The sequence below is a fragment of the Cololabis saira genome, chromosome 17, assembly GCF_033807715.1.
Source record: "Cololabis saira isolate AMF1-May2022 chromosome 17, fColSai1.1, whole genome shotgun sequence".
Taxonomy (NCBI): domain Eukaryota; kingdom Metazoa; phylum Chordata; class Actinopteri; order Beloniformes; family Belonidae; genus Cololabis; species Cololabis saira.
In genome coordinates, this window is record NC_084603.1 from 28,551,676 (window position 1) to 28,578,394 (window position 26,719).

Sequence of the window (26,719 nt, forward strand, 5' to 3'; positions counted from 1 at the left end):
AAGTTAGTCTTTCAAGCTGTATGTCAGTCATTTAAAGGAGCTTGAGGCCGGATTGTGGCAGGATTTATGAAAAAAATCTGTATACATTTTAAGTTTTCTAGTAATAATGTCAGATGAAGCGTTCCAAACCAAAAAGAATGATTCCTCTAGTGTATCTCTCCTTTGCCTTGAACAGGCTGTGTGCTGCAAAATGTGCTGCAATTCGGTCCCGAATTTCCCGCGCTGAGCTGCGGATGTGACGTCACATGACGCTGCATGTGCGTTCTCCCCGTTCTCCCGTGCCGGCTTCACTGTTGGCTGCAGTACCCCCAACGGCCGTCGTGGTGAAGGGTGGCGCTAGAGAGTCTAATTTCTTAAAAGGAGCCTCAAGCTCCTTTAAGCTGAAAAGCTCTTTTCCGCAGCTCTTGCACTTTCACTGAGGCTAGTTGGCACATTGTCGGTTGTATGAAATTGGGTCCAATTTTAAGCTTAGCCCCAGGTTAAACACAAAATGTTGGTGTTTACTAAGGTTGTGTTCAGTGTCTGCAAATTTACCCACATGCTAACTGAATCTGCGTTGGGTTTCTATTTATTGTTTAGTACTTACAGGTTTTGACTGTGATGCCCACATGGATAGCTCTTCATTTGAATGTCAGACTCTAAGGGAAGCCTTCTCCAAACTGTCCAATGTTGGTTAAACAATCCAGAGTAAAATGTTAATGGAGGTGAAAGACAGACAGCCACTCAGTGCTGGAGGATCCCCTCATGGGACCTGGTGCATGCTGTTCAACTCTGGACACATTTCCTTGGTGGTGATGCACCATAACCAGCTCCGGGCCGACCGGGAAGGGTCTGGGTACAAAGGGGACTCCAACCTAAAGCTATATAGTGCCCCAGTGCCATTCCTTGCTGCCTCTCAATGCTATGAACATAGTGCTCACTGCAGAACTCTCTCTATTCGTTGGAAGGATAGGGTCCCCTCTCCTGACTGTTGACCAGTGCCCCCATCTGATTTACCAAACTATCTTTATTCAACCATGCCAAGTTAAAGCTGGTTTTACACTAAATGGGACCGTTAAGTGTGAGCATCTCTGGAAAGGACAGGTTCATTTAGCGGTTTGGAGCTTTCAGGTGTGTGTGAACACAATGCCAAGAATCAAAGACATGATCAGTCACCTTAGAAAAGCATTTTGCTGCTGACTATCTGTAAAGTGGTTTAGGAGCATTCTTAACAAGCTTGAGATGTTCAAAAAGCTTATTTATTGCAGGCTGTCATTTTAATATACTTGCCAGTGTTCCGCTCACATTCAGGCCATGCACTATGGAACCCCTGAGGGGACATGGGGAGATGTTTTTCTTTTGTGTAACCTTGCAATAAGGTTTGCGTTCCCTTGCAATAATGATGTGGAATACTTACTTGTTAGTCCATGTGGTAACGTGGACACAATAATGGAACACCCACATTCAATAATAATTCAATAATTCAAAAGAAAAAAAATCCCCCCATGTCCCCTAGGGCTCTCCGTAGCGCAGTTTTCAGTAAATTAGCAAGAAAACCCTAAAAGTAAGTAGTAAATAAGTGAAATTTATTTATATAACACGTTCCACAGACAAGGGAATGTCACAAGGTGCTTCACAAACAATAGACACCAACACCTCCATCTCCATTATCTAAAAGCGACATTTCCAACTCTACAAGCCTCAGTTACCATGTTATTGGTAAAGTTCATGTTAGTACAATTAGAAAATGACTGCATGAATAAGACTTGTTTGTAGGGAATACCAGGGGAAAGCCTTTTCTTTCTAAATAGAAAATTGCAGCATGACATGTTTGCAAAGTTGTATCTGAAAAAACCCACAAGATTTCTGAAACAAAGTTGTTCAGAGAGATGAGACCAAAGTGGACATGATGGAGAAAATAAGAACCCATAACCCTCTCTGGCAATAAAGACCACAAGAATTTGCTGTTCAAAATCCAAGTAAAGCTACATCTTGCAAAAAATAGTTTTTCTAATTTAAAGACTGAAGATACATTATTTTTCTAAAGTTACGGGTAGAGTTTTTGGCCAGATCGTTGACATGTGTCTTCATTACCAGGAAATGACATGCAAAAGTGGCCTTTTAGGAACCTTTATGGCGCATAAAAATGTTCCTGAGAAGTACTCAGATTGGCCAAAGTGAACCTCCTGACGGGGGGTCTCTGTTAATCAGGATTTCCAAATTACATTTGTCATGTGAACACAACCCATTTGAACCTATTAGACCAGAAACATTTTGCTGTGAGTACATTTGATAAAGCTGGAAATGACTAGAAAACATGACAGATGGACTGACGAATCAGTTCAGCCCTCGTAGGCGTATTATGCCAATGTATAGGTCCGGCAGGGGGTTTTCTCTTTATCTCAATCCCTTCCACCGCTGTGTAGGTCAAAAAAGCTAACAAAAATGCAACTAGCATCCCTTGTTTATGTGTTTCTTCTTCTCTTTTGCTGCATTCATCTTTTTTGTCTCCTTTTATGCAACTGGACTTTTGCAAACAGGAAAAAAGAGCATATTAATGCCACCTGTATCAGCTGTGGTATTTGTTTAGGCAAATGGTTATTGTGTGGTGCTACAGTGTAATGGAGGCACACTGGCTGAAGGGGCTGATGAGACTGTTGGCTCTGTTAGAGGTTCCTGTCTGGCAGGTTTACCCAGAACTCCTGCTTTGGGTTTCTGGCTGCAGATAGAGTTCCATCCATCTACAGTGATGACAAGCAGGAACAGGAAAATACTTCTATGTGAAATGTGTTACTTTCAAACAATGCATTTAATTTCCATACCTGTGGTACAAAGATCTGTCTGCACCACAGAAAATATCAGGGGCAAACTAGGAGTTCAGTTCAGTTTAGGGCTCTGCCACTGTGCTAAATGGATTTACAATCTCCTAGTTTGAAGATAACCACTCTTCCTCCAAAGCCAAAATAGCTGCTTTCTCCTGAATCTTTCAAACACAACAAACCTAATGCAACACCCAAGAGACACTAGATGGGCGGTAATTTGTGGGATGCTTTAACAGTATCACCCTGATTTGGACACTGGATAACTGAAATCAGAAGCAATGTCAGTTTATTTTTGCAAAACACTCCAATTATACAGACAAAAAAGCTCATATTTCCTCTGGGGTGGAATAATCCACACTACTGAACTACCCAATGTCTGTGGAGGAAATACTTTATGCTCTCAGCCAGTTTGTTTTTGTTACACAGGTTCATAACAGGGTTTTATGTCAGTGACATCATTAAGCTCATCTGCTTTTCATCTTCTGATAATGGTTATATGAAATGAATTTGATGGATCAGGGAAGGATACATGTGACTCTACAGATAAATTTAAAAGCATTTAGAGAGGATGATATATTTGCACAAATTTGCTTCCTGATTTGCTCTTCAAACATTAGAACATGGCAGCAGATACAAAGCTTTTGGATTTTAGTAATGAGTAATGTTTTAGTTACAGTACTATTGATATCAGATGTAACCATAAAAAAAAGTTATACATTTTAAAATGTAACCAGACTAGTGCAGTAATAGCTGGTGTTTTCCTTTTGTATGATGAAATTATAGTAACCATGACAAGGAAAGTATTGTCATCTGAATGGGGGCAGATTATGAATTTTTTTTTCTGCATTTGAAACCAGTTATTAAAGTCTTTGAAGTCACTGACTCCAGCAACTGAATCTGCCTGGTATGAACAGAGCATTAAAGACCTGGTGGAAAAACAAAACTTGTTTTCCACCAAGTGTGTTTGTGGTATTTTGACCGAATAATGCGATCATTCATTAAGACCTCAGGAAAGTGTGTCAACCTTTAAAAACAGATTAGAATATGCCTTTTTCAAGAATATTATTTTTGGGGTGGGACACACTATTCCACTCATCAACAGAATTATACCTCGGAAAAAGGAAAAATACGTCAGTAAAAACAACACTCAGGGAATGTGTATCCCCTGTTTTCATATCTTGATTATTTTTTTCCAAATAATCCTTCATTTTATTTTGTTTCAACTTAACCAGGTTTATTTCTCCTGCCTCCTAGCTTGAACTGTTAACCCATACAACAAAAAAAAAACAAGAAAGAAAAAAAAAGACACGTAACCATGGGGACTGGCAGACAAAGATATAGGGTCAGAGACATGTCAACTCAGCTCAAGACTGTTGTGCTGCTCAGGCATCAAGGGTAGATATTTTTTTTCATCATTGTTGCTTGTTATTTATAAAATACACAGACTAAAATGAAATTGTGTTGAGTAGAAAAAGAAAGTTCAGTGACATAAGGTCACTAGTGAAAGCAAAAAACTTAAATAATAAGAGAACTAAAGTTAGAAATATGAACAAAACCCACAGCTGCATTAGTTGTAATATTCAGAGTATACACACATCCATCTGTACATCAAATACAACAGCGCCCCCCCCTACATGACTCACGCACACATAGGTCCGAGGGGTCAGGGGTCTGGGGCGTGGGGGACACTGTCCCACGTGGGGGCTGCCCGCTCCTCGGTTTTAATAACATCTTAGACACCCTACACTCAACACTTAACAGATATACACTTAACAAGGACACTTGGAGGGGGGGAGGGGCATTGTCAAATGTGATACCCTGACCTCCCCCTCCCTGTTTTTATCGCATCAGTCACATCCACTCAACACCAGGGCAGGAGCGGGGCTTACTCTACCCGCGTTCCCGCGTTCGGCCTGCGGCAGGGTGGCCATGGTGCCTGGGTCCTGGCGTAGGCTCGCCGCGCTGTCCGGGGGGAGTTGGGAGTGGTGAGAGAATAACTGTCCATGTCTTTGTCGGTGAGTGTAGGTATGTAAGGGTCAATGTTTGGGCCTCCGTCAGCAGGGGGGAAAAAAAAAATGGAATTACTCACTCACTCACTCACTCACTCACTCACTCACTCACTCACTCACTCACTCACTCACTCACTCACTCACTCACTCACTCACTCACTCACTCACTCACTCACTCACTCACTCACTCACTCACTCACTCACTCATCTTCTCCCGCTTTATCCGTTCCCGGGTCGCGGGGGCAGCAGCCTCAGCAGGGATGCCCAGACTTCCCTCACCCCAGACACTTCCTCCAGCTCTTCCGGGGGGAGTCCGAGGCGTTCCCAGGCCAGCCGAGAGACATAGTCTCTCCAGCGTGTCCTGGGTCTTCCCCGGGGTCTCCTCCCGGTGGGACATGCCTGGAACACCTCCCTAGGGAGGCGTCCAGGAGGCACCCGGTACAGATGCCCAAGCCACCTCAGCTGACTCCTCTCAATGTGAAGGAGCAGCGGCTCGACTCCGAGCTCCTCCCGGGTGACCGAACTCCTCACCCTATCTCTAAGGGAGCGTCCAGCCACCCTGCGGAGGAAACTCATCTCGGCCGCTTGTATCCGCGATCTTGTCCTTTCGGTCACTACCCAAAGTTCATGACCATAGGTGAGGGTAGGGGCGTAGATTGACCGGTAAATCGAGAGCTTCGCCTTTCGACTCAGCTCCCTCTTCACCACGACGGTCCAGTACATCGACCGCATTACTGCGGACGCTGCACCGATCCGTCTGTCAATCTCCCGCTCCATCGTTCCCTCACTCGTGAACAAGGTCCCGAGTCACTTGAACTCCTCCACCTGAGGCAGGACTTCTCCACCCACCCGGAGAAGGCATGCCACCCTTTTCCGATGGAGAACCATGGCCTCGGTCTTGGAGGTGCTGATTCTCATCCCTGCCGCGTCGCACTCGGCCGCAAACCGCCCCAGCACATGCTGGAGGTCCCGGTCTGATGAAGCCAACAGGACAACATCATCTGCAAAAAGCAGAGATGAAATCCTGAGGTCCCCAAACCGGATCCCCTCCGGCCCCTGGCTGCGCCTAGAAATCCTGTCCATAAAAATTATGAACAGGACCGGTGACAAAGGGCAGCCCAGCCGGAGTCCAACATGCACTGGGAACAAGTCTGACTTACTGCCGGCAATGCGAACCAGACTCCTGCTTCGATCATACAGTGACCGGACAGCCCTTAGTAGAGGGCCCCGGACTCCATACTCACTCAGCACCCCCCACAGAATGGCACGAGGGACACGGTCAAATGCCTTCTCCAGATCCACAAAGCACATGTAGACTGGTTGGGCAAATTCCCATGAACCCTCGAGCACCCTGCGGAGGGTATAGAGCTGGTCCAGTGTTCCACGACCGGGACAAAAAACCGCATTGTTCCTCCTGAATCCGAGGTTCGACTATCGGCCATAATCTCCTCTCCAGTACCCTGGAGGCAATGGAGGCAGAGAACATGGTCCACTCGGACTCGATGTCCCCCGCCTCCCCCGGGATACGAGAGAAGCTCCCTCGGAGCCCGTAGGCACAAACAACAGTGAGAGACCTTTCCCCGACCCGAAGGCGCAGGGAAGCGACCCTCTCGTTCACCGGGGTGAACTCCAACACATGGCGGCTGAGCTGGGGGGCTATAACCAAGCCCACACCAGCCCGCCGCCTCTCACCCTGGGCAACTCCAGAGTAGTGGAGGGTCCAGCCCCTTTCAAGGAGCTGGGTTCCAGATCCCAAGCTATGTGTGGAGGTGAGCCCGACTATCTCTAGCCGGTATCTCTCAACCTCACGCACAAGCTCCGGCTCCTTCCCCCCGAGCGAGGTGACATTCCATGTCCCCACTGTGAGGGTTTTGGTCCAGGGATTGGGTCGTCGAGGCACCCCGCCACGACTGCTACCCAGTCCACATTGCACCGGCCTTTCATGGACCTTCCTGCGGGTGGTGGGCCTACAGGAAGGCGGGCCCACGTCGCCGTTTCGGGCTGAGCCCGGCCAGGTCCCACGGACAAAGACCCGGCCACCAGGCGCTCGCCAGCGAGCCCCGACCCCAGGCCTGGCTCCAGGGCGGGGCCCCGGTGATGCCGATCCGGGCGACGTAACAGTCCTCGCTGTCTTCTTCTTCATGATTGGCTTGTGAACCGCTCTTAGTCTGGCCCGTCACCCAGGACCTGTTTGCCATGGGAGTCCCTACCAGGGGCGAAAGTGCCCCCGACAACATAGCTCCTAGGATCACTCGGGCACACAAACCCCTCCACCACAGTAAGGTGGCGGTTCAAGGAGGGGCGGAATTATTATTACGTTAATATACTATTATTATTAATAAATTATCTCTATTCGGGATAATAAAAAATGGATGGATGGAAGAATGGGTATGCCTGGGTCTGGGGCCCTCCGTTGTCGGGCCTGCACGGGTGTCTCCTTGTTGGGGGGTTCCCTCTCTCCGGGACCGTCTCTGGTCCCCCCCGCTGCCCTTGCAGTTGGGCGTGCCTTTGGCTCTGGGGGGACCCGCTTTAGTAGGGGCGGCTGCCGGCCCGCCGGCGTCGACGGTCGGGGTGGCCCCGTCTCTCCGGGCAAGGCTGGCCTCTCGCCGGGTGGGGGTCGTTGGCCTGGAGGGTGTGGGCCTCCTGGCCGCATGTCAGGCTCATGTACTCATGTTGTACAGTGCTGTTGCAAGTGTTGCACATGCCTCCGTTAATGTTGATGGTGTTGTTGATGTTGTTAATATGCCGTCTGTGTCTGTCTGTACTGCAGCATTGTGGCCTCTACTCCGAGACCAATTTCTCCCGTGGGAGATTAATAAAGTAAACCTTGAGACTTGAACCTTGATGCCGGGTGGCTGATGCTCGGCTGGGTCCCGGTCCATCACCATGGGTTCCCTGGCTGCCTCCTCCCGTGGTCATGGGGGCTCTGCCCGGGGCTTCTCTCTGTCGCCTCTGGGAGGGAGCGGGCCTTGCTGGTGGAGGGTTTCCTCCCGCCCTCTTCAGGTCCTCCGTGGGACGACTGGTGGCCTGGGTTCGGGTTTCTTCCTTGTTGACTTCTGGTCTCTCGGGTAGCGTGGTTGCGCCCTCCCTCCTCCACTATAGTTACAGTTCAGGTAAAACATTGTTTTGACTTTACATACATACACTTACACAGACATACATTCCTGATCACTGACCTACTTACTCCGTAGTTTTGGGGGACAGACAATCACAGTAGCCTAGTTTTGATTCAGTCTCAGGGACCTGAAATGGTTACTGTTTGTGTCTCTGCCTGTTCTTGTGTCTGTTTGTTTTGTTTTCTCTCTTACAGATTTCAAAGGCTTGTGTGCCCATTGTGTGTTTCCCTGTATTTTTCTTGTTTCAGACTAGCAGCGGATGTCACCCCTCACCCCCACCCTGCCCCCCCCCCTCCCATTCACATAAAAAAGAAAAAATTCATATATATTCCTTAGGTTTTTACCAACTTGGTATTAACCATTAGTATATATGCAGACAAAAAAATTAAAAATACCACAGCAGCTCTAACTGTTCAAAAACACCACAAAACTGGCAAAAGATAACGCGCCTTGCTGAGAGGTTTATTTTTCTCTCTTTTTCATGGGATTTCTTGTTGGTGTTTCTGACCACAGGTTAAAAACCACCAGCAATTTAAGCCTTGAGCTTGTGGGTGATGAGTCCCTGAAGTGCCTCCAGTCTTCCTTTTCGTTGCACTCTCCTAGAAAACTGAGCCAACAGTAGCACTTAAATAAGCTTTTATTTATAAAAGGGGATTTGCTCCTTATGTTAAATATCTGACTGAACAGCAGCCATCTTCCATCTCCCTGCTCTTTCCTACTCTCTGTTCTTTCCTACTCTCTGCTCTTTCAACTCCAGGAAAGCGGTACCAGCGCCCAGCGTGGTTATGGCACTTTCTTTGCACATTTATATCTTAGGCCCAACCCAGATTCTGCCTCTGTGTGGGGTTGGCCAGATTCACCAGCATTCTTTTTGATTAGCTTTGCAATTGTTCTCTTATCTGAAACTAAATCTGGGGTAACCAGTTTTAACAATCGTACTGGTTAAAACAATGTTTAATTCAACATTTTTTTACTTTCAATTTTTAGATGGCAAAGATCAGGTGGGGCAGCCACTGGAAAGAGCTAGTAATTCCATCAGACTCAATTTATTTAGTTTTTTTTTATCTAGAAAGTAAACAAGGGCCTCTTTTACATTGCAAAATACTCCATGTTTATTAACCCAACTTAGAGTGGCGCCAATCCTTTTTACATGAACTGACACAGGGTCAGGTGTTGAGCAGGCCCTGCCAATAACTGGCTTCAGAGGGTACACCTAATCACAGGTCATCTCTGATGTCAACAGAAAGACACGGGATGGCAGCACCTGGGTGTGATTTATTGATAACAAGACAAGGAGGTCTGTGAGCTGTTAAATTGAACTGTTAAGGCAGCTGTGATACACATCTAGATACTTAAATGACAGACCACGGCATTGCAAGAAACAAAATCCAACTCATTAATAAGTTGAAGAGCTTTGGAAAGAAAATCTAGGCTGTCAGCAACCACAAGAGCAGGAATGGCAAAGGAAGACTGACTGGTCAGATTTCAACTTGTGTGTACGTTTTCTGTTGGCCCCACCTTTGTTTTTTGCAAAATCTTTGCAATTCAAAGTTGGTCTTCCCTTGGGGCGCCCCCTTATGGCTTGGGGCCCCAAGTATTTGCCTGGTATGCCATTTGGCAAGTGGTGCCTCTGATTATGCTAGCAGTGTTCAAGTAGTTTTTTTCATTCATTCATCCCTCTTGCAATAGCTTTGGCTCGCCCCCCACTTTGGAAATCAATGTGCTACACGATTTGGGGAAGAAGCCACTCCTGCATAGCAAAGTGTTGCTATTTGGCATGGATGTGGCCCCTGCTTCATCTCCTGCATCCAGTGCTGCATCATCCAGGTGTCACAGGCTGGGAGCTAATCTCCCTCTACGAGGACTTGGACTTCGTTACATTGAGCCTTTTAGTGCCCCAAATCTTCTAACTTTTGATACTGCATGTAGAAGCTGTGTGGGACTGTAAACTTATTATTGGAAGGTATTTGCTTGGCTTTGATCTGATGCAACATTGAAAGCTGATTGGAATTTGCTACATTATTTGTTGGCATCTACTGTAATAAACTTCTTAAAATGTGGTTAGATTTGTTTCAGGTCAAGGATTTGCTCAGTCGTTTTTGGTCCAGTGACCACTGATACTACGAATGGTGTTTTGGGGGGTGGGGGTGTGTGTCTCTTGCGACAATTGCGTTTCACTTTACAAAACTATGTTACACGTCAACAGCAATGCTCACAGACCTGCAGTGGAAAACATGTCAGAGGCAACTAAAGAAGTCAAAGTAATGACGGAATAGAAAATGAAAGACAAACCGAGAAAGAGACTAAACAGGAGTAAATCTTAGACTGTGTTGAATAATTACCTAACCTATGCTTCTATAGGGAGAAAATTACAAAACTTTCTCTGAGCTGCTTTAAATCCTGTCTCTCTTGGGATATATTCACTCTACATGATGTGGAATGTGGATTTGCTCATCCTTTTTTTCAGCCTCTGCAATCAATAATGAAGGCTGTATCGACTGGTTCCCTCTTTGTGCTGTATATTATTAGCATGAATGTATATTAGTGTGGTGTTCATGTTGGTCTCTAAATTTTATACATTGAAGCATTTTTCTATTTCTATTTCCTGCTTTATCAAAATGGCAACGATCATTTTATGTTCTGAACACCTACCAGCACGAACATAAATCAGTAGCTCTGTTAACGGATGCTAAGATGTTGCCTGAAAAAGCAATGTGAATTCGTTTTAAGATATGTTAGACTATTCATGGTGGTGTGGGAGACTGAAGAGCCACGGGAAGGTATCTGAAAGAGCTGCGAAAAAGAGACAATGCAGGCTCAACAAAGACGGTGGACAGTATCAATGGTTCTTTGCATTCCTCTCTGAACAGTCTCCTTTGTGCTTCATGTGTGGTTTATGGATATATTCTGAATCTGGCATGGGCAAACACTAGAGGCATGGATGTATTCAACGGAAAAAAAGAGTATTTCCCTTTCAGTTCTTAAAATGACTCAATTTTCTCTGAGTCATGTGAGCAGCAGGCCCAGAGGTGGGAATATACAAGCTATGGTAAACATCACAGAAGAAAGGTTTCAATAGGGGCTAAGTTCCAGGCTCTCTTATAGGCCTGTGGATGTTGAGGTAATCCCCAGGATGCCGTGGTTGCTGACCTGATGCTGAACCTATCCTCATTAGAGGGAGACAGGTGAATGAATCCCACAGCAAGGTTAAAAAAAAGTCAAATATTTAATTCCTTCTGAATTGTGAGTCTTCTTCACTTCATGAACATTTTGTTGCCTTTTTGAGCTTATACTTATACTTATACTTAGCACCTACAGATGCATGGAACAGAGAACCTGGTGGCTCAGGGTCATATACGGTTCAGCTGAACCAGTATAAACTTGGAGAGCTGTTAATAGTGGTAAGGACTGCACTTCCAGGGAAATATATTTGAAAAACAAATCCAGGACAGCTTTTGGAAAATTACTCAGAGACCTCACCATACGCAGCCTCTTACCCCTTCGCGACCAACATTTAATGGGTGCTGCGGTGAGGTTTATGCCACTTTGAGGAATCCCCTTACTTCTCAACAGGCTTGAAAGCCACCATTTCACTTTGTTGCTGGAAACGTCTGGTCAAACACTGACTTCATATTTTTGCTTCTCGTTTATGCGGAATTTCTGTCTGAGTTTCAATAGGTTGAGAGTTTGTTTCTCCTCCACAGATCATTGTCAACCCTGGGTTTTCAATTTTCAAAATCATCATGAGTTCTTAACAAACAGAAATCATCATTGCAAGCATAGCCCATCAGTTCCACTGCCACAGGATTGATTCTAAAACACCATATTTGCCAGTTACGTCTGTTAAGGTTTTTTAAACTGTCTAATATGGTAGCTGTAAATGGAATCTTTATGTTATTAATATCAGAAGATCTCCCGTTATTATTTCATATCCAATTCTTTTTTGAGTGTTTACCTTAGTTTTACCATGTGCAGACACACTATGCACACAACCGGTGAAAGTGTCCCAAAATTTAATTATCTATTGGCGCTTTTCCACTAGTACCTACTCAGCCTGACTCGACTCACCTCGCCTCGGTTTTGCGCTTTTCCACTAGGGGTCTAACGTGTGAAGTAGATACTTTTCTGTAACTACTCTGCAGAGGTTGTAAGCAGCTGAGTCGGGCTGCATCTGACCTCATCACACTACACGCCATCGATTGGTCGGGGGGTTGGAGTCAGACGTCTGAGTCAGGATGTGGACATCAGGGAAAGAGCGACTCTGACGGCGGTTTCATGTTAATTTTATTCGACCAGCAACAGCAGCGCAAAAGTCTGTTTGGTGATCCAACTCTGAGACGCAAATGTTCATAAACCTGGTGGCTGAGGAGAGAATTAAAAAGGGATCTAGACGGGCGATAAGGAACGACAAGATCTACCAGGAGCTCTGTCACTTCATAGCTGCTCGCGGCTCCCAACGGACTTTTCAGCAGCACTGAGACAAACTACAAAATATGAGAAAGCTTTGCCGCTTGAAGCTTCTCTCACTCTAATTTTTTAACTTGATATCAAACACAAGCCACATACCCAGCAGATATATATCATCTCCTCCAGGTTCTACATCTTTAGTGTTATTGTCTTCTTCGTTTAGATCACACAATCTAATACGTCACAGCAGCTTCGCTCCAGCCTGCCTATCTGCTCCAGGTGCTGAATTGTTATGGAAAAGAAACTCGGCCGAGTTGAGTCGAGCCGAGCTGAGTTGAGTCAAGCCGAGTAGGTACTAGTGGAAAAGTGCCATTTGCTCTTGTATGACTCACGGCTGATTTGTTGTTACTGTTTACAGGTCACATAATTGATAATATTTTCAAGTTGAGAATTGGGCTATTTTAAATGCAACTTGAATCAGTGTCCTGCTTTTTAAAACGTTACCTCAGTTCAAATTTCCAGTTCTTAAGGAGTTCTCATTTTTATAGCGACACAGATACATCTCCTTCGTAGTTTTTGTGGAGCTGCAGCTCCACAAAAAGCCATAATTTTAAATGTCTCTTTCTGAATGATGATGCATTTGTAAACAAATCAGCAAGAGCATTAATCTGTGGTATCTCTGAAGCTACTGCAGTTACAAGACCAGTGCATTCATTTGATTTCTTCCAAAAAGCAGAAAATCAGTCTGAAAATTGGTTTTCAGAAAGGCAGCAGAAAGGCAATGTAACAATTTTCCCTTTCAACTTTTTATCAGACTTTTTTCCCACTTTCTCTTCCCTCTCACTGCTGTTATAGCTGTTGTGCAAAGTGAACTGGTAATTGTACACTCCCAGAAATACTGTACATTTGTCAGGACTAAAGTCTGATCTCATTAATCTGCGTCTTCTCTTTCTGATTCTGTTTTCTATCTCTGCGTGTCTAGGTGTTAAATGTTCTAATTTCAACAAGAATTTGGTCTTTATGTGCAGGTTGACTGAAAATGTGTTTTTATTCAAATCCTCTGAGGAGTGATATTTGTTGCGGGCATAACTCCAAACATCCAATAGCTGCAGTGATTTGAGCTGTGCATGGTCTCAATCTCCTGATCACTAAGCTTTGGGGTTTAAGTGCTTGGCTCAAGGGCAGGTCAATAGTAGTTATTGACAGCAGTTGCTGTACATTTACTCGACCCACTCAGATTTTCCCTGGATATGTCTGGAAATCCAATAGGCAAGATGGCTGTAATCTTAAGCTTAAAAAGAAAGGACAAGTGCATTCATATTTATGTTACACAAATATTATATTCACCATTCAGTCACTACTGAATATTTATAACAAAAAAAATGTATTAGTTTTTTCTTCAGCATTACCTTAGAAGGCAAAAGAGTGACAGGCAGATAAGAAACAGTAAAACTAAAATGATGCTTGTTCTGAAAACCTTGGGTAAAAAAAAACAACAAAACACTGGAAGGAAATTGTTTTCATAATCAATTTAAAAGAGGCTTTACAGTTGTCTGATTTTATGTGAGTGATTAATTATTTATATTTCCCTTTTTCAACCTTTTATAGACCTAACCGCCAAGGGTTTTCTCATCAGATCATAATTGACAGACAGGACATTTCTCCAGATGCACATCAGCACACAGAGACAAGAAAACATCAATGAAACTCATTAATTCCACAACCAGCTCACAGTACAATAACTTAGCTCTCCTGGAGATTAAGTCAATGTCTTGTCCATTCCCAAACCAGTCAATTGAAAAACAATGTGTGATGTTTTTTGTTTTGTGACTGTTTTTGTTCTGGTGCCTATCTCCGCACTCTTTGGGCAAAAAGCAATGGTACATCCTTGACAGTTTCCTGGTCCACCACGCAGCCCCAAAGAGACAAACAGGCTCACCGATTAGCCTACTATGCAACTGTGGGAGGAAGGTGGTGTACCCTGAGAAGACTCGGAAGAAGAAAGGAAAGAACAAGCAAACTCAAAGAGGACCCAGCTAAAAATCGGAATCCTTATAGCTGGGAGGCACCAGTACTTCCCTCATCCAGAGCATCTTTTTATGTGTTCACTTTATAAACTATTTAGTGCTTTGTTACTACAAACTGTACATAATTTACAGAGTACATACCCCAATGAACATGTCAGGGGAGATTGTGTGGACAACCAAAAAAAGCCAGACAAAAAGCTTGTCCAAAATAGTACACAGTGTGCAACCTTCACTGACTAAATACAAATACTACATACTTCAACTCCATTTATTTTCTCTGCTTCCTCTTTCTTTCCATTTCATTCCTTTTTGTTTTCTTCCAGAGGAAAAGGTTAGACGAACAAGGCAATACTGCCTTGGTCTTCTTATTTGTCTCATGACTCTGCCTGTCATCTTGCACAATAGTTTTCTGTTTCCTGTTAACGTATCAACTAGGAACCAATGGCGCGGATGGTTGCTTTCTGCCTCCTCTGCAACATCGAAGAAAGGCCTTACAGGGGAGGACCACTGACATAACAGGTAAATGTGTTCATACAGTAAATGAGTGAGGAAAGGGAGAAAAAAAGATCTTCAGTCATTACGTTGATAGCAATTAGATTGAAGATTACGCAGAAGAAAAACGTTTAAGGCACAAAGATGTGTATTATAAAGTGTGTAGTAAGAGAGGAGGACCAACCTGTCTGGGTTTGATAAAATTATGAACTTAAAGTAAAAGTAAAAATAAGGGCTGCATGTTATAGTCAGTTTCTTCTCAGTTGCTATTTGACCACTTTCCGACCTAATTCGCAGCCTACACACATTTTGCTGACTGGTCTTTATCTTACACACCTGCAACCCAGTGATTTTCAGCTGCAGCAAGAAAAAAGTTTGAAAGTAGCTGAAATTAAAACAAACTTGCTGCGTCGAAAGTGCGGATAATGAAACATGAACAGGTGGCTGTTAATCCATTATGTGGGTGTTGTGTTTTTTATCTCTCCCATCAGTAAAGGTATTAAAAGTTACTTTTTCTCTGCTGCAGTTTTTTGTGCTTTTAGTAGGACATTCTTCATGAACACTAGAGAAAGTGTGAAAGGAGTGTATTGTACGGGGAAAATGGAAGAGCAGAGGACAGTGAAAGGGTTACAATGAAATAGCCAAGTCCATCTTATCTCATTGTTTGATCTCCTTTCAGATTTCAATGTATTTATTATTAATTTATTGAGCTGTAAACTTCCATCAATCATGGTTTTTTTCACCCATCATTTTTTTTTCACAACTACCTGAGCCAAGCTGTACTGAATTGAGTCTAGTTTTTGGCCTCATTTAAGGTGCTGGACAATATCTTCTCTGTCTGAAACATCCACATGGCTTAAAAAATAACTGGTGACAAATGTGGGTGAAACGGAAGAAAAAGCTATTTTAAAGGTGATAACTGTGCTCATTAGTGTGAATACAACACAACTTTTGTTACATCTCTGCATCATTGATGGCTTTGCAACAACAATGCAAGGCTAAGTACTGTACATAGGCAACATTCTGATTGCTTCATTTGTTGCACCGGAAAAGGTTGTGTGGATAAATCTGCTGTGACTTATTCACTATTAGTCAGATTTGAAATCAGATTCAGCAGATTAATTTCTTTGATTAATTTGTGTTATTTTATCCTGTTATTGCACCTCACTTCCTCTCTCACACAGAGACGCCTCCTGCCCCACGTTGTCAGAATACATCGCAAACTTGTTTCTCATCCGCTGGCTGTTGTCTAGCATATGATAATTTTAGCAGAAATACAATAGTTTGGGGCTCTCTTCAGAAAAAATTGCTTTTGGGAATCTGGCAACAAAAGTACCACATTAGTTGTGATCATTGTGGTTGGTCATGTGGCATGCAGTATGATGGATCTAATAACTTCTTGTGTTGTCACATATGGATAACTAGTTTCTACTTTTGGTTCATTTGAACAGTTTGAGTAATCTGCCATTTGTCAATTTATGGGCAATGTTTGGATATTTAAACATGATTTCACACTTATTCACCACATTTCTGCAGCAACAGTTCATGTTCAATTTTCATGTCACTTTAATTTTTTATGATGATTTTTAATGATGGTTTCATATGTCTTATTTTTCTAGGCTTTGTTTCTTGTTGATTGTTCATGATGGATCTTAGTAGTGTGAAGACACAAGATCCTACTTCCCTTTCTATTTTAGTCTGAGTGGTCTATATGGACTTTTTTTTGTTGGGTAGCAAGAATGCCTCATTGGCTGACAGCTGACGAAAAGCACTATCTCATCCACTATGTCATCCACAATCCCTCTCCGTACACACAGGGAAGCCCTCAAGACATTCAAAAATCACTATTTTAACTCAGGATGGGTTAATGATCCCAAATGCTATCATCTTGAGGGAACAAAGATGTTCTTGATCACAGGAAGGGTAAGCAACAGTCTCAAACAAGCGATATTATCATTAGATGGTAGCACAACCCATATTTACATTAGCAACATTAGTTTGTCGGCTTTGGCTTGGTGTTTCCATTGAACTTGTACTGGTTTTGGGTTTGTTTTGTTCCTGTTTTATTTTGAAAGTCTGTGTCCTTGTGTTCAGTTATTAGTTTGACTTTGCTTGTTCCCATCTGCCTGGATTTTTTGCACCTTTGCTCATCAGTCCTGTGAGTATATCTTGTCTTTCTCTTCCTCACTGCTAGTCCGTCATGTTTCTTCTCCTGTTGTACTCAATCCTGTTTGCTTGGGTTTTCATGTTTAGTTTTTGTGTGTGGGTTTCTGGGTTTTTTTCTTTTGTCCTGAGATTTTTATTCGGAGATTAGTTTCCTTTTGGTTTATTCCTTTGGTCGTCCTGCATTGATGCTCCTTTTGTTTAAATAAATTACTTTTTAACTTCACCGCCTCCGCTCCTACATTTGGGACCTGCTTTAGTCTCCAAATGTGGGAGAGGAGGGTGTTTTTAAATAAGTGCAATTCTCCATATCTCGTCCTGTGAGACTTCTGTTCAACAGCGAGAAGGAGAAAATCTCAACATTTTAGAAGATGGATAATAATGTTATTAGCCTGACAGATGATCATTCAAAAGATTATTCAGAGGTAAAGCCCATATGTAAAGCATGACGGATTACAGACATTAAGCAGTGATTTAACACAACTACATATTTATGAAGCCAGAAAGCAGCTGTAATCTAGATTCTGATTACTTTAGATAAGGGGTGGGGAACGTCAAGACCATTTCAACTAGCCAGCAATGCAATACCATTTTTTTTATATTTTATATCTTCATCCATATATGTATAAATTAAAAAAATCACCAGCCATTAGTTTTCTGAGAAAAAAATGATCGCTAAATCCTATATCCGAGTCAACATCAAGGTCAGTGAGTACAGCATTCGATGTATGTGTCATTTCAGGGGCCAGAGTGATTGAGTCATGACAACTGATGTATCATGGCAACTGTCAAGAAAAGAGAGGTGGATGCAGAATGCCACATATTCCTGGAAAAATGGACAAATGACCTTTTCTTTGTTGAAGTGTAAGGCAAGCCAGTGTGCTTAGTTTGTGGTGAGGCGCTGGCGGTGATGAAAAAGGCAAATGTCGAGCGCCATTACAGTTTGAAACATGTTAAACTCGACAAGTTGAGAGAACAAATGCGTTTGGATAAAATGGCCGCTCTTTGTCGGAGTTTGGGTGCACAACAAGCAGCTTTCACATGACCACAGACTGAGAGAGAGAATATTATGTGTGCAAGTTTTGTTGTGAATGACGTAATAGCCACAAAGCTGAAACTTCATCCTGAAAAAGAGTTCATGAGGGACCGCCATGGAGCTGCTCGCGCCCGACGAAGTGAAATTATTTCAAAGCTCCAGTTTGTCTCGAAGAACCGTTTCAGACAGGATTACTGATATAGTGCGAGATATTGAAAAAACACTGAACACTGCACTTTAAGACTTTAAGTATTTTTCTCTAGCTCGTGATGAGACAACACAAATGCAGCAACCGAGTTTGAAACAAAGGAGGAGTTGCTGTCTTTGTAAGCCATGCATGGCACTGCTAAAGGTGAGGAGTTGTTGTGGCCATGAACAATTTTGAAAAATCCCTTCGGATGTGCTCATTTATCCTCAAAAGGTTTGAAAACCATAAAACAAATTTGAAGAGTAATAAAAGTGTTCCAGATTATTTTTACAGATATGACTCCTACATTTCTAGACTAACAATAGGCTATTTTAGATTTTAGATTAGACCCTACTATTATCTCTATTATCTCTTTAACTACCAAAGTTTTGTGTCTTGGAAAGTTGTGGTGTGTCATTTTAGTAGCCAGATAACAGATCTGCGATATGCTGATTTATGACGACCACTGCTCTAAAGATGAGGAGCTCACAGACATCTTTGTTTCTTCATGAATAAATCCCACCCACGACCCGCCACTCCGCATCAGTTCTGTTTACATTATTCCTGACCCGTGATTAAATGTACCCTCAGAGGCGAGTTTTTTGCGGGACCAGCTTGACACGGCACCTGGTGTCAGTTAATGTAAAAAGGATGGGCAACACACTGGATTTAGGTGTTAACAGGGGGCATCCATCAATGTAAAAGGGGCTATTGAGGGAGGAGAGTTTAGAAAATGTTACCTTGAAAAATATTTCAAGGGATTTTATAAATGTACTCTGGGCATATTCATATTTGGCTTAACCAAACTTAAATGGAGCCTAGGCTGCAACTAATCCAACATGTGTGTGTGTGTGTGTGTGTGTGTGTGTGTGTGTGTGTGTGTGTGTGTGTGTGTGTGTGTGTGTGTGTGTGTGTGTGTACACAAGACATCATGTGGGATTGTTCCTTGCTTCATGTTCAGATGGACAGAGTGTGTGGTTGTTAATACTGCAAAATGCCAGTGAAGAATAAAATCAACCCATTCATAGTTCCCATCAGTTAAAATTTAGAAAAGCCCTATACTGAATTATCAATAAGAATGTTCTTCAACAGGTAACTGTCCTTGGAAGACTCAAGGAACCAACAGAAAACAGCGCTGACTGTTTGGCTAGTGAGTGTTTTAAGTGTTTGATGAAGGCAAAAAGGGCTAGCTGGCATCGTGACTGAGGCAGAAGCAGTATCAGAACCGGGCAGATCATCAGCGGGGCAAACAAAGTACAGAAGGAGTAGGCAGAAGGATTGTCGTAGACGGGCAATCAGCAGGGCAAACTTGATCCAGAGAGAGTAGACATAAGACTCATCGTGGACGGGCAGAAGGTCAAGGCAGAGACAAGAAGACGTGATCAAGGGCAATCTGGAGTTAATACCAAGACGTCAGTCCAAGAATGAGTGCTGGAAATTGGTGCATGCTGCAAAGACAATCTTCCCCAGAGTGAGAAGTCAGTATAGCCTAAAATGCTGACTGGCTGATGAGCAGTGAGGAGCTGCAGCTGGGACCAAACAGGTGTTGGACATGAAGTTGATGAGGTGGTGTGGCAGGGAGGTGAGTGAACTCACCACAACATGAGGTAACAGGGCAGTTTGTGACACCTTTGTAATAAAGGTGGTGCCCAGACGAGATTGATATATTAATTAGGATTGCCACTGTGGAAAACTTGCCTCTCTTCATAAGAGCAACAGGAGAGGAGAACAGGGCTCTACATTTAACAACTTTACAATTTATGCTGCCCTGGTTTTTTGCATGTGACAAAGTCAATTATGTCAGGTATCTCACAGCCTACTGAGTTGAGATGACCAAATGCACACACCCTTTAGCACACCAGTACCTTCTTTCAGGAAGTCCAAGACCTTGAAACAATACAGGAGGACTTCATCATTGACATCAACCATCTACATGCCAATAATGGTGAAGAAAAACATGATGCCCTTGTTGGTCTGCATCTCTTCAGTGGATGTGACACTGAGTTCTCTGTATGGGGCTGGCACAAAAATGCATAAAAAACTCCTCCGAAACAAAATATATTACTGTCTTTAGAAAACTTGGAACCAGTTTCACCCCATCCCCAAAATTATTTATGGCAGTGGAAACATTGATATGTGATCTACAGTATATACAGAAGGACTGCCAGGTTGCAACCTTGCAAGGGCTAAAATGTTGAAATCAGGGAAGTGTTCAGAGAGAGACCTACCTCCAAATAAAGACTCCTTGCATAAACACATCATAGCTATAGTTTGCCTTTTGAAATCGGTTTTCTGCTCCTCGCTCTCTCCAGCTTTGCATTGGCAGAACATGCACAGCTGTCTTGACATTTTCCATCATACAAATTGACTTGTTTGTTAAAGCAGACGCCGAATTAATACAAACGGCAACTTGCTTTGCTAAGTCCGGTAGCATGATGATTATGCATGAGGAAGTGATAACAGCCAGCAATTGGCTGAGCCGACTGTCAATCAATCATATCAAAAGAAATATATTGCTTGATATAAACTCTCATGGTGTGGTACAAAAAAAATTGCCAACCTTAGAGTTGTCATGGGTGTGAAAGCACGATTGAGACCAAAACATTTTTTAGAACTAGGCTGTGAATACGTTTATTTCTGCACCAACGTTGGACATTTTAACATGGAGGTCAATGGAGGATGACTTACTTTTGCAGCCAATCTCTATCACTCTATCAAGGAACTGCAACAAAACTTAGTTCCACATGATCATCAATGCGGAAGTAAGACGGTTGGAACTTAGTAACCAATTGTTTGCGCCGCTCATTTGATTTCCCCTAGTTGAATTGCTCTGCACAGTGTCGCGACTCATTGATTCACCGTCAAAATCTGAGCATACTATTTTTCCAGGTAATATAGTCAGATGCAAAGTTTGCCTGTAATTTTCGATAGTTAAATTCTTAATTTTGAAAAAATGTCCAAGAACGTTGAGTGGCAACAAGCAGATCTCATGGAGAATAAAATAATCCCCACATCTTCAGAAATATGTGTTTTCCCTCGATAGGATCTTCATTTTTAAATATTGACTATTTCCTCACGGGGAAGCTCTGCAGCTTTTATCCAGCACCACATTGGTCTACCAATCTTTATTCCACCTATATTCCACCTTTATATACGTAGGTATATTTACTATGCACCATTAGATGCACATGACGACATGAAAGCTTCTCAGTCAGTTGCCTGTGAATAAATCCATTTAGTGAAAGACTTTTAATTATGTGATAGGGTTCATAAGCAACTTCAAAAGTACTATTCTGTACTCTTTCTGTTGTTACATAATTTTGAAAACCATTTTGGGAAAATTAAGGAATGGTTTCAAGTGATTTCTGTATTTTTCAGTGGCAGATCCAATTTCAGCATCCACATTCCAGTTTGAGATGAAGAACGTAGCATCCAATTGAAATGTGCAATTTTATAATGTTACTTATTTCAACACAAATCTGGTGGGTTTTTTTTCTGTTGATTTTTACATTGCACACCATTTGATCAGCGACAGTCATTTACCAACTGTGTTTTGATTGACCATATTCAGATCACTTAATTAAAGAAAAATGTTTAATGGACAGTGAGTCATTTTAATCTTTGACTGGCTATAAAAACAAGAAATAGACCTTTCATCTCTCTTAGGAACTAAATCCTGGTACTTTGACAAAGCAGCTTATCCGCACCTCTTATAATGGACATGCTCATAAACAGCATGAAGAGTTTGGGGTTGTGTTGCTGGACAGGTATTAATGAGTAGAGCTGGATGAATCCAATTAAAAGAAGGAAAATAAGAGTGTTAATCTGCTCTCCAGCTCAGCACTGGATAAATTTTAATTTGTCATTTTCTCTGAAGACACATGACATTTTGCATTGCAAGTGGGTGAACTAGTGCAAATGACCACTATATTATTTTCTCCTCAAGCAAAACTAATCTGAAATGATTTCTTCTACTTTGAGACACATAAATGCCAAGTCAGGGCCCAGCCTCCTGGACCTTATTAGTGCGTATTTATCGAATTACTTGCATTGTTAGCAGCAATGGACTGAATAATAAAAGGAGTTAGTGGAACCAACAATGGACAATTTTCCCTGTCACATGGGTGAATAAGAAAATGAAACGAACAGAAAAACTAAGTTAATGGGGTTGAATGTTGGATGACAATTTTACTTACTAGGAAGAGCATCTAACGTTTCATTTCTTGCTGTCTGGCAAATTTTACCAGTTTATGGTGAAATAGCCTTTGGAAAAGCTTAAAATGAATGCACCAGGTCTCAGTTTCAGATGGTCCAGTGTTTGTAGCAGCTCAAAATTATTTTCAAAGTGAGAAGATCAGGAGATGAATGTTTTCTTTCTTTGCCCATCAATGTGTATTTATGCATATTTCCAATTTGCACATACAAGTGTATGGAAATGGCAACATTTGAAAACAGGTCAGTCAAAGAACTGTGACTTTTCTTTGTTTCACATTAGCTTAAACCTGTAAGTTGGAATGTTGGTGCTGTACGGACTGGTTCAGGGTGACCCTAAATAGGAGGAGGTGAGCATAAATAACGGATGGATGGAAGGGTGGAAGTTATTGCACAGCCAACGAAGCTCAGTTTGTACTTTGGTTCTACTTTATTGAAAGGTTTTACAGTATTTTGTATTCATATGATTTTCTTTTGAATTAAATGAAATGAAAGTTTGCGAGGTATCTTAAGATTTTATCTGAAGGGCATTCAAATGGTTCCTTTACGTAACTTCAATGTCACTTAATTCTACTGGCTTATCTTTTAAATTCAGGCATTCACTTACAAAGTTTATCTGAAAAGGTCTACATGGACTTATTATAGTGAAGGGACAGCTGTTGGGTTTTAATCCCAGATGACAGTCATTAAGTAGAGTATTGTGTGTGTGTGTGTGTGTGTGTGTGTGTGTGTGTGTGTGTGTGTGTGCGTGTGCGTGTGCGTGTGCGTGTGCGTGTGCGTGTGCGTGTGCGTGTGTGTGTGTGTGTGTGTGCGCGTGCGTGCGTGCGTGTATGTGTATGTGTGTGTGTGTGCGTGTGCGTATGTGTGTGTTCTTGTCCAGCTATCTTTATTGGAATCTGTTTGAGTTTCACACCATCAGTGTGAGGACATACAGGATAAGTGAAGACATTTTGATGTTGACACTTTTAAAATGCTGTCTGAGTGTTGGTGTCAGGGAAAAGATTAGAGTTACATTTAGGGGGGAAAGAGGGGGAAAAGGAGTTACATTTAGGAAAGAAATAAGGAAAAGTGTTGCACTGAACTGTGACAAATTGTAAAAGGGGTTAAGGAGTATATTGCAGTCCTGGCATGCATGAGTGTGTGTTTTCTGATTGAACAGAAATCTTGCAAAGACATATCCTTTGTGATTAGCACTTGCGTAAATGTCAACCTTGTTTGTAGTGACGTTAATGAACAAAGCTGTGCAGGGACAGAAATACAGAATGAGTAGAAGAGAGGAAATAAAGGAAGAGGGCCAGAATAGGTGGAAAAGCAGAGATGGACAAGGAGAGAATGCATAAAGCCTATTGACCGGTGAGATAAGAGCAGATTAAAATGTAGCAATGTAATGACTGTAGAGGGAAGGGAAGATGGCAAGCAGGAGGAAGTTTACCAGCAAACAAGCAGGAATGAAAATGGGTTAGTAAAGGACAGGATGATGAGTTTGGTGCTGGAGAGCGAACGACAGGGGCGGTTTGAATGTAAAAACAAAAACTACAGTACTCGGGTCAAAAATGAAAGAATACAAAGGAAGAGGCAAATGTATTCAACAAAAGAGAGGTTGATGAATGGAGGGGAGGGTGAAAAATGCAACACTTGAGATTGATATTCTTAAAATCTGCTACCACAGCAAACAGTGCCCAGTTTTTTTTCATTTTTCTACAGTCATTTTGGGAAATATCTTTCATCCACTAAGACATATTCACTTTTCATTACAGTTTGCCAGAAAAGTAAAGTAGTTTAGATTTTAATTTTCAAACAAAGCCTTTCTGTCTTCCTATGAGTTCATGTCATCCCTCTTTTGTCATTACTTCAGTGTCTCTTGCATTTTTACATATTTGTCCTAAGGTTCAATTCATTTTATTAATACATTATTAATCAGATATAGATTCATGTATTAATCCCTGAAGGGAATGTAATTTTTGCAATCACTGTCAGTATTTAAGTCACTTCAAAGAGTCACTGTATGGTCACATCCCTCTGAAACCATGTGCTTCTATTCATCCTCCCTTCGGCTAACGTTCACTGGGCTACACTGCATCTGCATCTGCATTGCATCAATCTTTTTTCTACCTTTCTTCTCCACTCATCTCTCTGTCTCTCTGATCTGCTCAGGTCTGCTCAGTTCATTTCAAACATCTCCTTCCCGAAGCCTTTTTTTTTAATCTAGTGGTTAGTTGTAATGGAATACAGAGAGACATCATTATTTGGCCCTGATTCAAAGGTTTGTTTGTCTGTTTGCTTTCTTGCCATCTTATTTGATTTTGAAAAACACTGTAGGTGCTTTGTTTTCCTCTTGTGCTGGGGAATTGGGAAAAAGCACAACAGCTATTTCACCATGTTCTGGATTGTCTGTGCCAAGAACAATGATGATAAGTACTTAATTGTTATGCAGTGTATTTGTTTTTTGGTGAACAGCAAGCACTTCCTCGGCTGAGTCACTACAGAGCGACAATTATTATTGAACGATTTTTTTTAAATTTTCCATTTTCTATTTTGTTGGTGTGTTTGTTTGTTGTTTTTTTTCCCAGACCTTGATTTTACATTACTTTAAATCTATACATTTTCTTTCACATATAACATGGAATCACAACAAAAGCCCTCCCAAGGCAGTGTGCCTTGGGAGGAGTTTTGTTGTAATGTCTTTGGACAGGAACTCGGCTATTTCGCTAGAGCAGATTACTTGACAAAGCAAATACAGTGTGTGTGGGGTGGGGGGGGGGGGTGTTAATCGAAGAGGAAATTGTGTTTAAAATGATTACGGTTCTCACAAGCACAGTTGCTGCATCATTTTCAGCTGATTGCTCTGCAGAGAGCTTTGGGACATGTCAGCAATAGTCAGTACAGGGTTAATTACAAGGTGTTATCATTGAATTAGGGTTGTGGTTGTGACAAATCTTAACCAGAACACATAAGCAAACACACAGCAGCACCGCAGTAATGCTTGACAATTGGTGTTTCTGGCACCCTTTGTGTCAACGATAAACATGATAAATAAACAATCAGATATCTTCCTACTTGGTCCACAGGTAAGACACGTGCTTTGAAACAGTCCTGCTCCCATGTACGAGTTCACGGGTCAAAGCTGTAAAACCGTAAGGTGATTGGCCGTCACCTGCATCATGTCATGAAAGGTTTAACTTTCCTCAACTTCTAAAGAAGCAACATTGCCTCTGGGATACCATAGACCCACAATGCAGTTTGGCAACACTTGAAGTCAACTAGATCAATTGACAACAACAATGTTGACCTTACTAGCATGTGTGTGTGGGCGAGCTATACCGCTATAACATCAATGATTCATATCACAGCAGCTTATTACTATATGCATGATGCAGTTTTATAGTTCTTGATTCTTGATATAGTTCTTGAATAATTCCTGACTGAGCAATAATTATTCAAGATTCAATTATCCTAGTTTAACGTAATGATGTGATTGGTTAGTTACGTGATGTTATGCTATGTTATGTGCTTGACTTTAGAGTATTGCTTTATGTAATGCTCTGCCCTTCGTCATTCTGCTCCCTCAAGTACCATTCCATTTTGCACTGCTCTGTTTTTGCTGGAGCCCATGGCAACTGGAAAAAAGACAAGAGGAGAAAAGAAGGAGAAGGAGAGGAAAATGAGGAGCCAGAGGCTATTTTTTTTAAGCGCAACCCCCTCCCTCACCCCAAAAATAGTTGCTTTATTTTAGGCTGTCCCCAATAATGTCATGACTGTAGGTGTGAGTCACTTGCCTTTCCTCTCCTCTGCACCACCATCCTATAACATAAGGGTCAATAAAGTTATTCGATTTAAATTAGATCTTACCATATAGCAATAGTGATGATAAGATAAGGCCTTAGGTAACATCTTCATAATATACCAGGTGAAAAGTGTGCATATAATTCATGAAGCATTTAAACTCAGCGGGCTCTAGTTATATTCCATTAAAAGAAGTCCATGGCTCATTTGTTCTGGATATAAATTGCAGCTGAGATTTCAAAGTTTATCACAGTGTTATAATCAGGGCTGCACATAATTATTTTGGTCTGGTGCTCAGAGGAGCCCCTGGATATGTGACTTGGGCCTCCAAAAACGCGGTGACCCGTCTCGCCGGATCGATAAAAGAGGGATGCAGGAATAAGTTATAGGCAAAACGATATTTATTCACTTATAAAGATGAATGGCTCAATATGGTCCTTTACAAAGTTAATTTATTTCAATAATTCAACTAGAATTTGGTGTAAA

The 26,719-nt window shown here is 42.2% G+C and overlaps 1 protein-coding gene across 1 annotated transcript in view; it reads left to right on the forward strand.

Annotated features, from left to right (window-relative positions):
* LOC133463244 (uncharacterized) overlaps positions 1 to 16,319 on the forward strand; it is a 401,257-nt gene extending 384,938 nt beyond the window's left edge. Inside the window, exon 2 of the mRNA XM_061744664.1 lies at positions 16,310 to 16,319. The gene's annotated coding sequence lies outside the window, so the exon portion shown is untranslated. The remainder of the gene's footprint in view (positions 1 to 16,309) is intronic.
* The last annotated feature ends 10,400 nt before the right edge of the window (positions 16,320 to 26,719 follow it).